The sequence below is a fragment of the Crocodylus siamensis genome, chromosome 1 (genome assembly GCF_052110815.1).
Source record: "Crocodylus siamensis isolate JL-2025a chromosome 1, ASM5211081v1, whole genome shotgun sequence".
In the NCBI taxonomy this organism is placed as follows: domain Eukaryota; kingdom Metazoa; phylum Chordata; order Crocodylia; family Crocodylidae; genus Crocodylus; species Crocodylus siamensis.
In genome coordinates, this window is record NC_143395.1 from 335,785,802 (window position 1) to 335,797,977 (window position 12,176).

Below are 12,176 nucleotides of genomic sequence, written 5' to 3' on the forward strand. Positions count from 1 at the left end.
GAGTCTCTTCAGGTGCTAAGGCTGGAGTCCACTTTGTGCTGTCCTGGATCTTCAAATGCAACCCAGCCAATTCCCCACTAAAAATTCACTTCTGCATGTTCCCTATGAGTCTACCTCTTTAACCCCTTCCTTCCTTATGTAAAAGCTAAATCAGGGAAAACTAGGTGTATAACATTATTATAACAATATATACTAATTTAAATAAATCAATGAATGAATTAAATCAGATATAGTACAGCAAAAGTAGTCTGTCCCATTAGGCTATATGCTATTCTGAATGTCTCCTGCTGAAACCATTCTGTTTACGCATTCATTATAGGAGGTCTCCTCTGTCCTGGTGAGTTTCTTACCAGGGCCACAGCCATCCTAGTGCTCTCTCCCCACTCCCCTACCCTCCCTCATAAGTCCAATAAACACTTGTTTATGCCATGAAAATTAAGTCTCTTGAACAGAAAAGAGCGAAAGTGCCTCATCCCCACATAATTATCAAGGGATAGGCTGTCATGGTCTTGTGAGAAATATGAGTTCAATTGACCTCAGGAAGAAGAATAATTAGATCTCAGATCACCCAGATTCTTAGTAATCTATTGGGTAAAAGAGGAAGAGTGCTAGCACCATCACCATTGCTGAGTTTTTGAAAAAGGGCTGTTCTGAGTGCCAATTGTAGGGGAAAGTTCATGGCTTTGAATCTCAAGTGGGGAGAGGATTCTTTCTGTAGGCCAAGGTTAGGGCATGGGCATCCTGAATAGGTTTCTGTGAAGTAAAAGAAGGTAGGGATTTATGCTGTATATTTTTGTAATAATTGTCTGTGTACTTGTCCTAATCCTACAATAAATGAAAACTAACCCACAGTAGCTTAACTTAATCCTCTTGAAGTATTATCAACCCTCTCCTTAATATTTCTCACAGGTTAGCTTAGTCAGGACCATGCTCATCTATTTTTTTTCTTTTGTGCTTGTTTTTTGTTGAGTCTTTTCTTAGGCATCTAAATCTCCCCACGTTGCACAGGGACCTAACTGACTTGGGACCATGGATTCATCAATGTGACTAAGTCCTTTGGTTGAGTTTAGTTCCTTTGTGCCTCTGTTAGGTAAATTCTGCAAAGGTAGCTCTTTCAGAGGGATTTAATGTACAGGGACTAGGAAGTCTATTAAATGTGTTTAATAGACTCAGGAGTTTGCAGGAGAGAACCTTTCATACTTCACTATTTTATATATGATAAAAAGAAAAAAATACATGAAATAAGGTCATATCCTAAGCTGAGATGATTATGGTATATACGAGATTGGCGCATATATATACATTGGCATATACATGGTATTTGCCCTTATTCAAACCCATTGAAAGCAATGCAAAGGCTTCCATTAAGATGGCAAGACACTGGATCAGACAATAAAACTATAGCCTTTATGATGATGGTTGTTTCTTCCTGTGATCTTCTTAAGATACTTTAAGACTGCAGTGCAGCACTGTTTGTAGTTTAATATGATTTTTATCACTATTTCCTTAAAAGCTTCAGTAAAACCTGCATTAAACCTTCTTTTTTGTGTGTCAGAAAAATATTTATTATTAAAGAACATTAAATATATATACTTATCTTCTTACTTTTTCTGTTTCCCTCAATCTCTTCAGATATACCTATTCATCCCTTTTCTAAGTCTGGTATTATATAATATACGATTCCACCATTTTTCCATATTCAGGACTCAGCCTATTAGTTAACACTTAACCCATTTTTGTTTCAGTCATTAAGCAATTTTCTGCAATCCCTCTTAAATCATTCCCCTCAAGGAGATAATATTTACTCTGAGATTTCAACCACTTATGTATTCACTCTTACCCTTAAGCTTTCAATCAGACTACCTGCAATTATCTGCAAATATTTGGATACACAAAAGTGAGTCAGTCCCTATACAAGACTTTTAAGATCAAAAAGCTGTCATTCAGCCCTTGAGAGTTGGAACTTCAAAGCTTACATTAATAATAAAAAGGATGTCTTTTCAACATGGCTGGCTTAAAAAAAAAAACATAACCTTTTCCACAAAAAATATAATAAAACCAAGAACAACATTTTATATTAAAAGTATATTTTAGCCTGCCAAGAACTGAAATGCTTAGCTCTCTAATAGAAGGACAGAAATAGTGTCCAATTGAATTCCATGGCCTTGCCAGGAAGATAATTCTAAACAGTGAATGGGAACCTGCATTTTGGAAAAGGTTACTCTTCCTTACAGGATGGTAATATTTGTAAATAACATTGATAGATTAAACCATAAAAATTGGATGTCTTCTCTTATTAAAGCTAGTGTGTCTTTTTAGATTCTTCTAACAGTTCTTATTTGGCAAGAGTTCTTGGCGTAGTAATGGAAAAAAGGAAGCCTTCATTGATCAAAATACTAATCTCAGGGGCTACAGAGCACAACAAATCTCTAAGATAATTATAGCTAAAATGTTTCCCATTTGAATATTATACTTATGCCGTTGTATTACTAGTGTACTACAAGTACTTAGTGAGAAGAGAATATTTAAAATATATTCAGTTTTGACTACCAGGTGAACCATTATATCAAAAAGATACAAAGACTAACATAAGAATATAATAAATGCCATAGTAGGTGCATCCCCCTTATCCAGGGACATGTTCTTGCAATAGCAAAAAATTGTGTTGCTACTTTTTGCCACTGTGCAAAATTCCTCACATTGGGCAAATTACCTTTCCTCACTTCTCCTGGCTTCTGGGATGTGGGAGGAGCAAGGGGGGAAATAAAGGAGGGGAGACACTCTGGCCAGCAGCTGGAGCAGGGGTGGGCAAACTCTGGCTGGCTGGTCAGATCTGGCCAGCAGTGGATTCCATTTCCCAGAAGCCCCTGCCTGGATGGCTGGGGCTGGTTTCTATGCAGACCCCAGCTGTAACTGCATTGTGATACCATAAGGCTGGGGTTGCCATAGAAACCAGCCCCAGCTACTCTGGCAGAACACATGGCAGGGCAGGGGGTTGCTCTGGAGCTGCTGGGATTTTGGGGTAAGGACATCTTGGTAAGGACCAGGACAGAGCTGCAATCTGCAGTACTGTGCAGATTGGGACTGTGTGGTCCCAAGCTAGAGCAGGGCTAGGGCAGAGCCACAATCTGCAGCCTGAATACTCTGGGCAGGGATGCACAGGCAGTGGATCATGGCCCTGCTCCAGCTTGGGACCACACAGTCACCTCTGGAAGGAGCCGGGGCAGAGCCATAATCTGCTGTCTTTGCACCTCTGCTTGGAGCATACAAGATGCTAATTGTGGCTCTGCCCTGGGCCTGACCAAGCTGCCCCCACTGCAAGATCTCAGGGGCTCCAGAGTGGCTGGGGTTATTACAGTACAGCTGTGGCTGAGGTCTCCATGGAGACTGCCCCCAGCCATGCAAGCAGGTCTGCTGGGAAATGAAGTCTGGCTGCCAGCTGGATCTGCCATTTTGCCCACCCAACCTACAGAATCTCCCTGGAGGAGCAAGCTCTCATGTCTCCTGGTGCATGCTCCTGTGCTATATGCTGCACCACTTTTTTGCAACATTATTTTTCTGTTAGGACTTCCCAGTAGAAGATTTGGCCCCACACTGCAAATTTGAAGTGTGGAACACATTTTAACATTACAGCAAAGAGGTTTACAGCACCACAAACTGCACATGCATGCATATCTGAACCTGGCCAGTGGTTCAAATGATAGATCCCATCATGCCTTATTGCCAGTGCAGGGGGACCCCAATCTTGGGCTCCCCCTGCACCAGCAATATGCAACCTCTAAAAGCTGGGAGTATCCTCAGTTGTGGGGCTTCCAGCTGCAAGGGAATCCTACACACCCCCACACCTGGAAGGCACAGCTGCAGTGATCTCCCCACCCTGGGGGTGGCACCCTACAGCTACTGGGACCCAAAGCTGTGAATGCTGGGTCCTCATAGCATACTTCCCAGTGCCTGGACCCAGTTGGAGCCATAGCTGCAGGGTGTGGCTATGATTTCCCAGCCTTGGGGGTTCATGAAACATAGATGAGTGGATAAAGCTATTACTGTGGGTATAGTATCTCTAGACTTCAGTAAGGCTTTTCAAAAGGTCCGAGATGACCTTCTCATAAACAAATTGGAAAAATGTGTGTTGGACAAAACTACAATAAGGTGGATAGACAACTGGCTCAACAGCTTCAAGAAAAGGGTAATAGTAGCACTGCCACATCAGAATGGCAGCGTTACTTTTAACTTTACAACACATGCTGTGAACTAGAAATAGAGAAAAATCTGTTTTAATGAAGGCCATAGGAACACAGAGCTTACCAGGTCATCTAGTCCAGCCCCCTGCTGATGCCAGGATCATCCTTGAGTAAACCATCCTAGTCAAGTGCCTGCTTAACCTGTTCTTGAAAGCTTTCAAGGATGGAGATCCCATCATTTTTCTAGGTAGTATCTTCCAAAGTTTGACCACCGTCATAGACCTACATTTTTCATGTTCCTACTTCTGTTCCGTTCAGGCACAGAGAAAAGCCTACCTCCATCTTCTCTATAATCACCTTCAGGTATTTGAAGATTGCTATCAAATCCTCCCTCAGTCTTCTTTTCTTCAGACTAAATAAATCCAGTTCTTTCAGCCTTTCATCTTAAATGTAGGACCCAAAACTGGACACGGTATTCCAGGTAGGGCTGCACCAGTGCTGAATAGAGTGGAAGAGTCATTTGATTTGCAAGTGACACACTGTTGGCTCATATTCAGCGTATGGTCCACCATAGTCCCCAGGACATTCTCTGCAGTACTGCAGCGTAGCCAGTTATTCCTTAATCTGTATTTGTGCATGCAGGCATTACATCCCAAGTGCAGGGCTTTGCACCTGTCCTTGTTGAATCTCATCTGATTTATCATGGACTATTTCTCTGGTCTATCCACGTCATTCTGGATCCTAAAAGTTATGGCTCTAAACCCATGAGGGCATCATTTTCAAACCTTATCCACTTTGAATGAGTGCATTGATTAAGGTTTGCAGAGTCTTACCTAGGACAGTTTAAGAAACTGCAGCTACAGCTACTTCTATTAGTTTATGTAGCATAATGTAATACACTGTTGTTGCTGTCTATCTGTTTTAATGAAACTGTAAAGCCCATTTTGATTAAATGAATTTGTTGTTAAAGGTCTTATTTGTTTTTATCAAATCTCAGAGCCTCACCATAATGTACCTTGATTGATCTCATAATGTACCTTGATTCTCCCATGAGAATACAGTATCCCTAAATTAATGCTTACCAATGTGATTAATAATAATACAGACATGTTTACTGATAAGATGCCAGAGACAAACAAGGTAAATCAAATTAATGATGATTTATCTGAACATATTATACTTTTTTTTTTCTTAATGCCTTTAATAAGAAAAATAAGCAGTATGCATAATTAGAAATTAATGAAGACTTTGTCAGCACAGTTGTTGATAAAATCAGGTGAGGAAATATTGGAGAAGCTAAGACACAAGTCAGTAGGTCAGTATGCTATGCATCCTACAGTGTTAAGGGAATTAACTAATGGACTTGCTGAACCACTAGCAATTATACTGCAAGCCTCATGGAGAGATAAGAAAATAGCAAAGACTTGTGTGGGGAAATGGGGGTGGGGAGGGGATGCTAATGCAATACTAGTGGGACTTCTAATTAGACTCAAGTACAGTGCCTGGAGAGAAGGGGCAGAAATACCAGTTTTTAAACAATTCAAGCATAGACTGGACACAACACTTAAAAACTTAGGGTCCTGGTGTCCTTGGTATGACTTCAGTGTGCTTTGTTTCAGGGCATTGTTATTAAAAATAAAACCAAAAAAAAAAAAACAAAATGAAACAAACCCCTGTATTTGCAAGAAGACAGATAGGGCCCAAAATATTTTTTAAAAATGTCTGTAACTGAAGAATAAAAAGTTTTACAGCAAAACAATAACTACTTTGCAGTTTCCTGATCTTTTAATGCAAAAACAGATGCAGATTTCAGGTATAGGCTTCAGTTTGTACCATACTTTAAATAATTAATAAAAAGCAAAAGTCATTGCAACTGGCTTACAAAGCTACTCTTGTAAACCTATGAGGTCAGATACCTTAGATAATCACTGAATTAGTAATTCAATAATACTGAATAATACTGAAATAGGAAGAGTGATGCCCTAAGGATCTACAGTGGGTGGGGTGAATGGAAGTTGCTTTAAGCTTTCCCTAAAAACATGTCTACATGTGTGCCCACCAGGAGCAAATTTGATTTAGTGGAGACTAAAAGTGATTCTGAAGTCTTAAACATTACTAAAGAAATAGGAAGTATACACATTTTATTCTTCTTTAACTGCTGGAGTAACAACAAACAGAATTAGAGTATCATGGATTAGAATTATCTATATTATTATGCATACTGCATGCCATCTGTTAGTAACTTTGAAGCTACACAGCGATAGATTAAATTGTTCAGAGAGGAGTTGGGTAAGAGACCCTTACATATTTGTATTCTCATGCCTTGCTCTGGGAAGACACTACATGGGGCAATGGTTCATGGGGCATATGTATTCTCATGCCTTGCTTATTCTTGGAAGACATCCCCACTCAATGGCTGTCAAGTGTATTAGCAGAGGAGCTGTACTATAACCAGCAGAAGCAATGCCAAATTGCTCAAAATTCATTGCTATGCATGCTTCCAGCTCAGCAACAAATGGTGGATACAATCTTGAAAGCTGTGGACAATCACAAGCCAAATTGTGCATTTGTTGATGCACCTGGTGGTATGGGAAAAAACATTTTGCTTCAACACAGTCCTTTCAGCAGTGTGTGGGGAAGGGAAGATTGCATTGGCTGTGGCATCCACTGGAATTGCTGCTACCATGCTTATGGGAGACAGGACTACGCACTCAAGGTTCAAAGTACCTCTGAATGTGTTGAAAACCAGCACCTGCAGCATATCAGCAAAGTCTGACCTTGCTGAGCTGATTTGAGAAGCAGCTATCATCATCTGGGATGAAGCACCAATCACTCATCAGTACATGCTGGAGGCTGTAGAATGGACACTGCGAGATTTACTGCAGAGCAATTTACCTTTTGGTGGCAAGGTGATAGTGCTTGGGGGTGATTTTTGGCAAATCCTGCCTGTTGTGAAAAATGCCTCACAGCCACAAATAGTAGAGGCATGCCTGAAGCGATCTGAGTTGTGGAACCACTTTCAGATTTTCCAACTTTGTGAGAATATGTGAATACATAAGGGGGGTTTTGATGCACAAAGTGCAAAATATGCTCAGTGGCTTTAGGATCTGGGAAATGGCCAAGTTCCAAATTGTTACCCTGCCTCCTGAGCTCTGCTTGCCTCTGGATCTCTCAGCAATGATAGAATGGACCTTTCCAAATCTACTGGATAATTATCAAAATCCAGGATGGACGTCTGAAACCGCTATTTTGGTGCCACATTACTCCATTGTACAGGAGATCTACAATGCTATTGTGGCAAAATTTCCAGGCCGAGAATGGATTTGTACAAGCGCAGATACTCTTTCAGAGGATGAAAGTGTTATGGCTGTGCCAATTGAGTACCTTAATTCCATGGAGGCGTCAGGTTTGCCTCCACATCAGCTCCACCTTAAGCCTGGGATGCTCATCAGGCTTCTGCAAAACCTTGCCCCTAAGGATGGTGCAGTGGAACTCAGCTATTGGTGCAATCCATCATCAACAGCAGGTTACTCAAGGCAAAAATTGTTGGATCAGAAAAAACAGTACTGATTCCTCAGATAGCATTGAAGCCATCTGACGACACATTTCCATTCACATGGACACATCAACAGTTCCCTGTGCCGATGGCATTCAGCATGACCATCAGTAAAGCCCAGGGGCAAACATTAAAAAGAGTAGGAGTGTTCGTTGGGGATCCTGTCTTGACCCATGAACAACTATATGTGGCTGCTTCTAGAATCTCCCACCCAGAAAACATCTGATTTGCAGTGACTGCTGACTTGAGTAACAAAACCAGGAATGTTGTGTATATGGAAGTGTTTTAAAGCTCTCACAGTTAGAAAGTGTGATATGTTCGATGATTTGGTGTATGCAGAAGTGTTGTGAAGCTGTTGAACTGCAATAAAATGTGATCTCAAGCAAAAATTGTATCATTGGATTTTCATGCAAGCAACAGGGCATCTAGTAGGGAATTTAATAGCTTCAGCTAAACACTTACTTTACAAAGGTTGATGCAAATATTTTAGTTTCATTGTAACCTCTTTTTTACCCTCACTTTTCATTCTAATTTCAAATGTACTCAAAATTTTACAGCCAGTTAAGACCAAACCACTACCTATTTCTTGCATTATGTTTTTGACAATTCAAACAATAGGAGGTTATAATACAACTAGAAAGATACTTTCATGTTCTGTAACTCATTTCCACTCTTTAACTTTGGGGACCAGTTGTTGGATTGAGTATAAATCTGAGGGAAGTTTTTTTGGGGGAGGGGAAGAGGGTTGCCTTTTGAAAATTTGTTTTACTGGCTATTTGTATGTCTTCAATAGGCACTGATGGATAATTACCCTGAGGATACACTTGCTGACCAAGAAATGCTTTAGTAGTTTGCCATAACACTAAAAAGAACAGTAAGTATGACAGGATATAGCTAAAATGCTCCTAAGACCTGTTTTGAGAGCTGCCAACCAGCCAGAACTCTTCGGGAAGTCATTGTGCCAGGGACTCCACAAGCCTTAGATCTTCATGACTATGACTTGTTAAAATTTATACAAAGTTCTCAACAGAGATCATAAAGAAACTTAACCCCCCCCACCCCACATGACAGTACTTGCAAACAGTCTATGCTTCTTATAGTGCAAGTGGGTAATAAAAGCTTGTTCCAAAGAAATCAATAAAAACATGAAAATAAGAGCACCATCAGTATTTTAAAATGCTATATAATAGAGAGAAACCTTGACAAATTTGATATTTGGCCCCCCACAACCTCTGCATTAAATTATACCAGGACTCTGATGCCAGATGAAGGAAGAAAAACAGCAAGTATGTCTTTTCAGCTATTTTTATAGAGGGTTTTGTTTTTAAGGCACTCTTTACCTTAAAAAAAAAGATAACTCATACTTTAAAAGTAGGTGTGTAATTGTACTGGAATTGATGTCAAAATATTGCAGTTCTATCTTAAACACAAGTTCAACTGATTTCTTCAGAAACTTAACCTAAATGTTTAAAATAAACTAATTGCTTAAAAGGTGATTGAAGAGTAATTTATCAAGGTAAAAACTGCAAGTTTGAACTGTTTATAATTCCTGTGTTAGTGGCCAATTAAAATTTGTCCCCTTGAAGGCAAATTACCCATGAGTGTAAATAGTTTCAGGATCAAGCTTGACAAAGTCTGTAAAGGGAAAGTACTCAAATTTTCCTGAACCATTATAACCAGTCTACTTTAAAGCTAGTGTAATTCCGTTGGGCAAACAGTCCAATTTAAAATGCAAAGCTCTTAGAAGATCCCACTTGCTATTGAATAACTTTAAAAAAAACTAGATTTTGTGGTTGGGATTTTTTTGCACGGGGGAAGAGGAGGTAGGGGGTGGAACAGAGGACTGAATGTTTAAAAACAAATGAAGTTTTGTGCTCCCTCTACTGGCCCTGGCACTGTAGTTAGAGCTGAATATTTTATCAACTGCTGAAGATTACAAGGGGAAAAATCCAATTTTTTAATGAAAAGTTTCATTATACAATATTTTTAAGAACAGATATTGAATATGTTTATTTCTAATTCACTCACAACTCAGGAACATACTTGCTAATTAGAGGAGCACAGCCAAATATAGTGAAAATCATTTTCACTAAAAGCCATGGTTTTAAAGTCTTAAAGTTGTTAGTTTTGTGACCTCACAAAATCAGCACCATATTTGTGCAATACATTTTGTTGTTGTTCTTGTTCTTATCTATCAACTACTCATATGTTTTGAGGAATATCACTTTAAATAAGATAGTTATGCAAGCAATGCAGTAGAAAGATATAGCTGCAATCTAACTTTCTTATTCTTGTGTTTACTTCTAGGAACTAAAGTAAACTCTGACAACTTGTATTAATTTCTGCAAAAAAAAGATTTGTTGACATCTTGTTCATCCAAAGTTCTGTGATGCTACAGCAACTCAACCTACCTCACTGTATGGGGCTAGATTATTTGACAGAGGAAAACAAAAAGAAAATCAGTATAGTCATATCACTAGGAGAGGAGAAGAGGTGAAGAGACTCAGATACTCATTCTTACGGCACTTCAAAGTACAGCTTATTGCACCCAGGGGGTAGTTTAGTTACACAGACATTTTTGAGCAAATACAGGCAAACAGAAGATGCCTCTATACCATACAGATGGTAACTTTAAAATCTACAAACTTTATAGTCTAGACTCTAAGTAGACCAGAATCAATCTGATATATATTCCTTACTGAGAATCTGGAATGTTATGGGCCTCTTAAAGATACCATAAACTGGCCTATTTTGAATCTGAAAGCAATAATCTAGCTGGCTCCATCTTGCATATTCAGGGATAAGTACTCTGCACAACAGAGTTGTGCAAGGCCAGGAGCAGATAGAATACCCTTTAGACATTTTGCTTATGTAAAGATAGGTGTTTTGAGGGTGCAATTGAGCATGAAGTAGTAGTAGGGGTATCCTACTTCTTAGGAAAGAAGTGTACTATGGCTATTCTCACACCATATGCTTTAGGGCCACTCTGTTTCATCACTAGGTAACAACATGACTCATCAATATTAGATTGTCACAATGGTCTGTTTAGGCTTTAAAATCAACAGATCTAGGCATGTATGTTTGCTTTTTGGATGTGTTTGGGGTGATGGACTAAGGAGGCACCTCCAGACAAGCATGAACATGCCTCTTGCAGCATCTCAAAGCCATAAAAAAGGAGGAGCTGTCTGGGAAGGTTCCCAGAGACTGTGGGGCTACTTTCCCTTCACTTGTCTGTGCATGTTTCCTGGAAGAGCAGCAGTGGGTGATCCAGTGGATCAGTGGAGTCCACCGGCTCCTTGCATGCCTTTGAGGACTGGTGGATGTGGCCCAGGAGGATCTGCTCAGTGTCCCCCCTAAGGCACACCCATTTTCACATTTTGACCCTTTGACCATCATGTCACTCCTGTCCTGTTTTCTTGCCTTTTTTGTCCCAAGTATTTTGTTGTAGCATTCACTCACTAGCTCCCATACAATAGGGGCCACTAGTTAGTCAGGTGGGACATAGGGCCCAAGGTATTTGAATGTTACAAATAGACAGGAGTTTCTGAGGCCTGGCCCATTGGTACCTGGGGACACTACCCCTTGTGCCAGCTGGACTGCTGAAGCAGCCCTGAGTTCCCTGAACACTCTACCCACTGCAGCAGTCTGGCAGTGGGGGCTGCTGCCTGGGTGTGCCCTGCTGCACACCTGCCAGACCTGGATGGGGACTGCAGAGCCAGTAGAGGCATTTGCCCCTCTGGGCCAGCTGCCAGTGGACTGTGATTGCAGGGTTGGCTTCTGTGCAACACTACTGCCAGTGTGCCGCCTGCCCAGCCATCTGGACAGCTATCGATAGGAAGATGTCCTGCGTGTGATGGTCTGCTTTGAACTGTCACAGCACGTCACAGCAAGGTGGGTCCAAGGTGCCAGCTCTGAGCAGGTAGGGTCCTGCCACTGACCTCCCTAGCAGGAATTCTGGTGTTCCCTATTGGAAAACTGAAAAACCTCTGATAAAAAAAAATCCCAAAGTCACTCTGTAAAATACCCTGAAATCCATGTTCTTCCACAAGTAAAACAAAACACCACTATAAAGAGAGAGAGAGAGTGAGACAGAGACAGCGATTAGTTAGACAATGTTTTATTGATATATCTACAGTGTTAAAGCAAGTTTCTTATCATAATACTAAAGTGAATTCTAGATAAATGTTTCATGAATTTATGAATACATGAATATATTTTACTGCCCCACAGGGGATTCAGCCCCCACACAAGGGCTACAGCCCCCCAACAGGGGATTTGACCCCCACACAAGGGCTCTGGTTCCCCAACAGGGAGTTCGGCCTCCCTACAGGAGCCAAATGGCCACCACAGGGGCTACCACCCCCCTGCAAGGCCCGAATGCCTCACCCCAGCCCCCCGATTGCTGCCTCACACGGCCCCATCCCCTGCCAGCTGCTGGA